The following is a 9,236-nucleotide window of genomic DNA, read 5'->3' as shown; positions in this document are numbered from 1 at the left end:
ACTAGATGGGTGACCTTATCATAGAAGGGTATCAAATTAATTAGACAGGTCTTTTGCTTTGTGAACCCATTTTGATGGTGCCTTGTCCTTTAAATGCCTTTCAATAGCACCCAATATGATGTTCTCCATAATTTTTCCATGTACTGAGGTTAGAGTAACAGGTCTGTAGTTTCCTGGGCCTCCTCTCACGCCCTTCTTGTGAACTGGAATAATGTTGGCTAGCTTCCAGTCAGCAGTGACCTCCCCAGACTCCCAAGACTATTGATAGATGATTGAGAGGGGTCCTGCTGTAACATCCGCTAACTCCTTCAGTACTCTGGGATGAATCCCATCAGGCCCCATGGACTTACCAACTTTCAACTGAGACAACTGGTCCCTTACGATTTCAGTGTCCACAAATGGAAAGTCACTGTTCCCACAGTCGTGGTGCTCCAACTCAGAGGACTAGGCAGTCTAAGGTCTGTCATTAGCATTAAAGACTGAGGCAAAAAAGCCTTGAAAGCATTCTGTGAGTCCTCCTTCAGCATTAGAGGTAACTGGTGCAGCAAACATGCCCATCTAGAATAGGAAAGAAGAGTGCTGAAGACTTTGCTCTAGTCTCGAATGTCTTTCAGTGTGCATGGAAGAAAGAAGTAGAGGATGCCACGACCAGATGAAATTGGGAAGCATCCAGCTCACATAGCATAGCTCAGGAAGCAAAAGTATAAGCAAGCTGTCTCCCTGGGTGTCCAAGCCTGGAGAGAAATGCTTCACATAGAAATTTATCCCAAATTAACAGAGATGGCCATCCACTATTCTGCCTTCTTACTATCCATCCATTTCATCAGCCATGCTCACATTAGATCAAGAGCCTCACAACTGTAACAGTGGCACATAATATTCAAGTCAGCTGCACAAGTCAGCCTTAATAAGAGGGGAAGTAGGAGAGCTCTTAAGTGCCCTGCCTCCTAGTAGATCAATACCTGAGTATGTAAAAATTAATCTTGCTCTGCAACATGCTAACAGGCAACTTTTGGAGTCTTGGTGTTCTAAGAAAAAGACCCACACAGTTAAGATTCACAGAGGAATTCTAACAAGAGGAATTAGGTCACAAGAATAGAGAGAAACGAGCGTTAGAGAAGAGCTTCTTGCAAAGGGAAGGACTGTGGAGAAGTAGAAGGTGACTTGCTACAGGATTCTATGATGCAGCTCAAAAGCATCTGAACTGGCAACAGCAGAGCACCCTACATTAACAGGAAGCATCATTCACTGGCCAGCGTGCATTTTTCTGTCTCTAGCAAATGTTTCTATAAACTGCTGCAAAGAAACTACTGTAATACCTGCAGCATCATCAGAGTTCAGCTGAGCACCCCTCAGTGATGATCAGGGTATTCCCACAAAATTAAAGCTTGCCCTCCCTCTGCACAGTACCAGCTCAAAGCCTCCAGATAAGAATAGACCCACTGGATGTTTTACTTTTTGGACTGATTTCTTCATTTATGGGGTATGCATTTCACATCCCTCTATATACAGGTGGTGGGCATTTCTTAAACTGATGACAATAATGAAAGAAAACCTTTTAACGTGAGAAAATTTATGCCCAAATCTTAAGTAACTGGGTTGTTTCAAAAATTAAGATAGAATGAAACTATATTTCAGTTTCTCATAAAAGCAAGAAAAGGTGTCCTAGTATGTGTACAAAGCTGCTAGTAGCATTCTGGGGAAGTGTTATGATATGCTTCCTCTTTTCTCATGTTTTTCTAGGTATGTGCTGTCAAAGAGAAGAGACTAGGCTAGATGGATCTTTGGTCTAACACACCATGATTATTCTAATGTATATGTTATGATACATATAAAATATATCAGAATAATGTATATTTATATACATATATTTATAATTTATATATATAAACACACACACACCACAACCCCAAACACACCTCTTAGCTTTGTCAGTACTTCTTCTAAGGCATTTTTTTCTCTTTTGGATACTGATGGGGAATATGACAGCTCTTTGGGGGGTATTGTTGGTTTACTGGAGGGTTTTTTTGCCTGCAATTTTAGAACTAGATAGATGTAAGAACTTGCAACACTCTAAGAGTTTGCCAGCTCTCCCTTTTGTATAACATAAACACACAAGCTCCTGAGAAACACTGTGAAGTTTTTCTTTTATAAGACATCTCATCTTCCAGAAAAAAAACCAAAACAATGTCTGTATTGAATCACAGAAAGATGCTTAGTGTGTATAGGCCTACACTGCTGAAATAATACTGATTTTTGAGGATGGTGGAAAAGAAAAAAAACCCTGAAAGTGAAGTTTCAACCATTTCTTGGACAAAATGTTTGTTTTAGTGAAATCAGCGCAGCTTCACTGAGTTACACTTGCTATGGTAATACACTTCTGAAGAGTTAGAAATTATACTTGAACTGCCAGTGGAATTACAGGGATGAGTAATCATCTAACAGTAAAAAAAAAATCTGGATTTTTCTGATTCCTCTACTCTTGTGACCCCTGCTTACATCATTTTACTTTGAACACTTTTTGAGGTTTGTCAGATCCATAGTGAATGGACAATGCTTAAGTTGCCTGAGGTCAAATTTTTGCCTTCATTAAAGAACCACAGAACCTGGCTTGAGGCAACCCCCAGTATCAATATGGGCTGGGGAATGAAGGGATTGAGAGCAGCCCTGCAGAGAAGGACTTGGGGGTACTGGTGGATGAAAAGCTGGACATGAGCCATCAATGTGCTCTCGCAGCCCAGGAAACCAATTGTATCCTGCTTGATGATACAATATCCAGGTTGAGGCAGGTGATTCTGCCCCTCTACTCTGCTCTCGTGAGACCCCACCTGGAGTACTGTATCCAGCTCTGGGGTCCTCAGCACGGGAAAGACATGGACCTGTTGGAGTGGGTCCAGAGGAGGGACACAAAAATGATCAGAGGCTTGGAACACCTCTCCTGTGAGGACAGGCTGAGAGAGAGTTGGGGGTTGTTCAGCCTGGAGAAGAGAAGGCTTTGGGAAGACCTTACTGCAGCATTTCAATACTTGTAGGGGGCTTATAAGAAAGACTGAGAGAGATTACAGGGCCTGTAGTGACAGGACAAGGGGTACTGACTTTAAACTAAAAGAGGGTTGATTTAGATTAGATATAAGGAATAAATTCTTTACTATAAGGGTGGTGAGACACTGGAACAGGTTGCCCTGAGGAACTGTGGATGTCCCATCCCTGGAAGTGTTCAAGATCAGGTTGGATGGGGCTTTGAGCAACCTGATCTAATTGAAGATGTCCCTACCCATGGCAAGGAAGTTGGACTAGATGATCTTTAAAGGTCCCTTTCAACCCAAACCATTCTATAACCACAGAACCACAGAACGGTTGAGGTTGAAAGGGACCTTTGGAAGTTGTATTGTCCAATCCCCATGCTCATGCAGGATCAGTGAACTGCAGATCTCCTCAGTGAGCTTCTTTAGATAGGTGCAAATCAATTTGGCCTGTTGATTTAAAAAAGCGTTTATTATTGCTAGACTACTGTTTATTATCTTCTAATGTTTTCATCTTGTATCTCACACATACAAAAGAGAATTTTGGCTAACTATTCCTTCTTGGTATCATTAACAGTTTTACTGTCTCCACATAACAGACTACCCTATGTGGATTTCTTTTGTTCTTAGTTTACTTCAAAAACAAAAGCATACCATTTTTATTATCTTTAGTGCCATCAGGGTTTTATTCTTTCTTTTTCCCTTGGCTTCAGTTTTACATGACCTAGGAATTATGTCACTTAGAAGTTATCTATTTCCCCTTCCTAATTGCTTCCTTTTCTATTTGCAGGATACAGATTTGACTTATGCCAAAAGCAGGCATGTTCCCATAATTAAAACTTTTTTTTTTTGCAATCCATGGTAATGTAACACTGAATATTCTTATCCTTGAAAACCTCCAATCCTTGAATCTTGTTGACCTCTTCATTTAAGTATGTCTTGCAGTTATAAGATCTACAGTCTAATTTCATGTGTAACCATGGGTTTTATCTTCAGAACAGTAGGATTCAGATTAATCTGAGATACAGTTACTATCATTCATAAATCATAAAACCACAGAAAGAGTACTGTGAATCAGTCTGTCATCTTGTAAAACACATGCCACAGAACTTCCCTGAATTATCTTTTCTTTGACTCACTAACATACATTTGGGAAAGAAAAAAAAAAAACAAACCAAAAACAACAACAAAGCAAAACCACACACAAACACATTTTGATTCAGGAGTTACCAATGACCAGAAATTCACAACATTATTAGTTAAGTTGTTCATTTGTGAATTACTTAGGCTGTTAAAAGCTTGCATCCTGCTTTTGAGCTGAATTGGTCTGTTTTGTAAGATTCCATCCAGGACGGTTTTGCATTCTGTTACAATAAAGCTAACAGACCTGTAATTGTTTAAAATACTTTTTAAGAAATCTCTTCCTAAATATAGGTACTGCATTAGATACTTACCAAATATTTCACTTCTAATGTGGTAGAATTGGTTAAAAATTGTTTCCATTATCAATTGCTACAGTTATGTATGCCCATTCTTTCCATTCTGGGTTCCAGAGGCAATGTAAGAACCAAATTAAAATTAAATTCTAATTGTTTCCATCTGAGAAATGAGCATTTCCATACCCTTATTACTACTAGCACCTGTGCTTTTGACACCATGCTTCTCAGGTGTAGAAATCAGCCTCTTTTCCATTTCTAGAGATTCTAAGTTTATCTTTATTATCTTTTTGAAGTAGTTATTCATACAGGAAAGTCTGGTGCCTTAGCCAATGAAAGTGTGATATTGGGCCTCAGTTCAACAACAACAAAACAAACAAAAAAACTGGTTGAAATTTTAGACTGTTAAAACATGGAATGGGATTCAGAGTGCTGAAGTACTGTAACACTGCATCAGAGAGTGCCATAGCTTCAAAGGGAACACCGAGAGACACCTTAGCCAATGTGCTTCTATCTTCAAGAAGCGCAAAGAACTACAGGCTGGTCAGCCTCATCTCAGTTCCTGGGAAGGTGACGGAGCAAATCTTCCTGAAAACCATTTCCAAACACAAGGCAGCAAGAAGGTGATCAGGAGTAGTCAGCAAAGATTTATGAAGAGAAAATCATGCTTAACTAACCTGATAGCCTTCTACAATGAGATGACTTGGTGTAGGAGGGGAGAGCAGTGGATGTTGTTTGCTTCAATGTTAGTAAGGCTCTAGTTGTCCCTGCTTTGAGCAGGGGAGGTGGACTAGATCTCTAGGCGTCCCTTCCAACTTCAATTATTTTGTGATTCAGTCCTTCTTATGAAGACTGCATATATTCTGGTTTGGAGGTACCCAATCCCAGTTTGTGAAACAAATCTTAGTAAAACCAAGGACTATTATGGATTTCCTCATTTTCCAGCATTATTTCCTTCACTTCTTCATTTATTACAGAGAATAATTATATGGATATAACCCACTTTTTCCACTGTTCCTTAAGGTATCCCCTCATTGACACTGTCAAATTGAAACACAGGATTGCATTTAAACATACAAAAAGACTTTCTCCTGTGAGGGTGGTCAAACACTGGATCAGATTGCTCAGGGACGTTGTGTAGTCTCCTGTCTTGGAGATATCCAAAACAAAACCAGATGCAGTCCTGAGCAACCTGCTGTAGTTGACACTGCCTTGAGCTGGCAGTGCTTGCTAGAAGTTCTTCAGATGTCCCTTTCAACCTCACCTATTCTATGATTCTTTGATTGCTTACTGTCTTGCCATCAGCACAAAACACTGTCATTGTCACCCAACATCAAGGGGACAGTCATGCAGTACACTAACATCAGGGAGGATAATTACAGAGTCATACAATCATAGAATCATAGAATGGTTTGCGTTGGAAGGGATGTTTAAAAATCTCTAGTCCATGGGCAGGGACATCTTTCACTAGATCAGGTTGCTCAAAGCCCCATCCAGCCTGACCTTGAACACTTCCAGTAACCATATGGGTTAAACACTTCTCGCGTCACCTTTAAAAACACCTACCTGCAGGGCATGTTTTTTCCTCCTTCCATTTGAATTTTGTGATACTTTATGTAACTGCAGAGAATGTGAGTCTCACAGCTATTGCATGGAGTCACAGATTTTAAAGCCAGAGTGTTAGTTTACCCTTCATATCTTTTTTTTTTTTATAAGTTTTAGTGTGATTTTAAATTTAACATTTCAAAATTTATGATCCTCTTCTCCTCTCTGATATTCTCTTTGATGAACATGAACAGGGAAGGATCTTACCTATGATTGATGATGGAAGTCTTTGGCAGCCACTAAATTGCCTTCAGGTCACAGGCACACAAAGCAGACAAGGTACAATTTCCAGTTTATAGCATTTATAAATGTCTTCCTTACAAAATGTAAACACCTTCCAGAAGTTCATTAGGTAGGACTATAAAACCTCTCTGATGTGCTCCACTGACAGCATCCATGAGGTAGGGGATGCAGTAAGGAAAGGTGGAAAAAATGGGGCATGTCTATATAATTCTCTGTCTACAGTAAATTGTGATGAGGCTGACTGGCCTGTGGTTCCCTGGATCTTCCTTTTTGCCTTTCTTGAAGATAGGAGTGATATTTGCTTTCTTCCAGTCCTCAGGAACCTTCCCTAGTCACCATGACCTTTCGAAGATAATCAAGAGTGGCCTTGCAGTGATGTCATCCAGCTCCTTCACCACTTGTGGGTGCATTCTATCAGGTCGTAGGGACTTGTGTAAGCCCGGTCTGATAAAACTGGTCCCTAACATTACCCTCCTCCGCTAAGGGTAAGTCTTCCTTGCTCCAGAGTTTCCCTTTGGTTTTAGGGGCCTGGGATTCCTGAAAGCTGCTTTTCTGCGTGCTTTGTCACCAGGGTGCTTGCCCCATTTAGCAGTGGACCCACGTTTTCCTTAGTTTTCCTGTTGCTGCTGATATACCTGCAGAAGCTTCTCTTGCTGCACTTCACATCTCTTGCCAGATTTGACTCCGGGTGGGCTTTGGTTTTCCCTACCCCATATCTACTTTCTTGGATAACATCTCTATACTCCTCCTGGGTTACCCGTCCCTTCTTCTGTCTCACAGTGTCCTGAGTTATTTTTAGATATTTAAGAATCGTTGTCTCATAAACCAAATCTACTTTCTTCCTCCTGCTAGTTCAGTTATGGCCCTTAAAGGTTACGTAAAGCAGAACCAGCTAAGTGGTTGTTTATAGCCTGATTCAGCTGTTGGAGGAGCTATGCAGCTGTGATTTAAACTGGAGGTCCGAGTAACTTTTTAAAGTGTGTGGTAGGCTTATATGTGCATTTTTAACCTATGGGATGTTTTTGGATTGTGGTTTGGATTAGAGCGTTTGATGTTTCGTAATGGAACATCTTTGTCAAGTTATGTGCGTCAGAGCAGCTTAAACTGCAAGTTAATGATTTTTTTCGGGCTTTTAAAATAATTTAAGCGCGATAAGTTTAGCACACACACTGGTCTGTATCTGGGACTCATAAGCAATGCTCCAACACAAAATAACTAATAATCCTGAGATTAAGACTGTGTAATAGATAAACTTCCACTAGATGGAGCTGTATCATACCAGTTCCTGCCTGCCTTGCTGGGAGGGGGGCGAGAGAGCAGAGGAGTGTGTGCGCTTCTGTGTCGTCCTCACTAGTTTAAGAACCACAGCTTCCTGTGTCTATTTGCGGCGGGTATATTTAGTGCAGTTCAGACCTTATATATGCATGCAGCATATTTAGCACGGGCCGTTTGGTCCGTGTGCACATTGTTGCCAGGTTGCCTGCTGGCATGCAGAGGAGTGTAGTGTATTTGCGGGATATCACATTGCATCCCAGTGAGCATCGGTTCTGGATAATAATTTGTCAAAGGCAAAAAGAAGGTCAGACCATCTGCATTTTTCTTTTTCCTGGAGGAATCATCAGATCTTACTTCAGAACCTGCCCCTCTGTGACAGAGCAGAGCTTCAACCCAAGATGTTGAGTGAGGAGAACTCAGGTGTAGGTGGGTGATTCCTGGACAGTCACATCGCCCCTGCAGACTCCTCCCAGCTCCCTGCTGCTAGGCAGAAGAGTCCAATGGAGCCGACAGCATGTGGGTGAGACTTGACTCTGCTGATCTCAGAGCCTTTCCTTCCTGAACAAACATTTTCCATTCTGAAATAATCACCTCACTATATATAGAAAACTCCTCCAAAGCAAAAGCCATGTACTTTGGGAAGGGATATTCCTCAAATTGTTTTTTTCCTTTTACAAAACACCAGCAGGCCCTTTGCCATTCGGCTTGTATCTGTCTGTGAACACCATTGATCAAAGGCTCGTGTTTACCTCACACCAAAATAATCTGGATTCCCCATGCAGCTCCTGTGCTCCCCACCCCCACCCCATGGATCTGAGACTATGTCTGTAATCACAATCCACAGTATTTCGGAAACCACCTCCCCATCTCACTTCCTCCCAGCTGATTTTCAGGGGAACAGAAGGAGACTTGTTTGCTACCAGGGAGGAAGTCCAGGCCTTAGTGAGCAGCTTTCTAAGAGGCACCTATGAGAATGGTGCGCTTTAGTCAGCGTATGCTTGCAGAGGCCACTGCCAAATGAGGTCACCCTGCTGCAGAAACATGGATGAAGAGATCCCAGAAGAGGAGGATGGAAGAAGCCAGGGCAGGAAGTAGAGCAGTCAGTAGCACAGGGCTCAGCTCCGTCAACTTCCCTCTCTGGAAATGTTGATTTCAGTTTTATCTTGGCTCATAGACTAAAATGTATTAAATGGTTTCCTTCTCATCATTCTCTCATTCCCTTTTCTCATCATAAAAATAATTTCTTGGTTTGACACAGTTCAGCCATCAATGTGGGAAGACTTTAATGGGGCAAGCAGCACACAGATTCAGAGGGCAGTTCAGACACTAAGACCAGGCGACACTGTCTGTGTCTTTTGGGAATCACAAAGCTCATAGAACCTCAGGGAGAGACTCCTCTTTCAAACCCTGTAACTTCCGCTGAACTGGCACATCTCTTGAGAAAGTTCATAGAATCATAGACTTACAGGTTGGAAGGGACCTCAAGGATCATCTCTTCCAACCGTTCTTGGCAAAAGCACGGTCTAGACAAGACGGTCCAGCACCCTGTCCAGCCAAAGATGGACAACCTTGACTGCTAGGAATCTGTTACGCCTTTTTCTTCTTTATTCTAGTGATTAATTCCTCCTTCCATTGAACTGTTGCTCTTTACTTT

The sequence above is a fragment of the Buteo buteo genome, chromosome 18 (assembly GCF_964188355.1).
Source record: "Buteo buteo chromosome 18, bButBut1.hap1.1, whole genome shotgun sequence".
Lineage (NCBI taxonomy): Eukaryota > Metazoa > Chordata > Aves > Accipitriformes > Accipitridae > Buteo > Buteo buteo.
The sequence above is the reverse complement of the archived record's forward strand: the minus strand, read 5'-3'. Positions refer to the sequence as shown.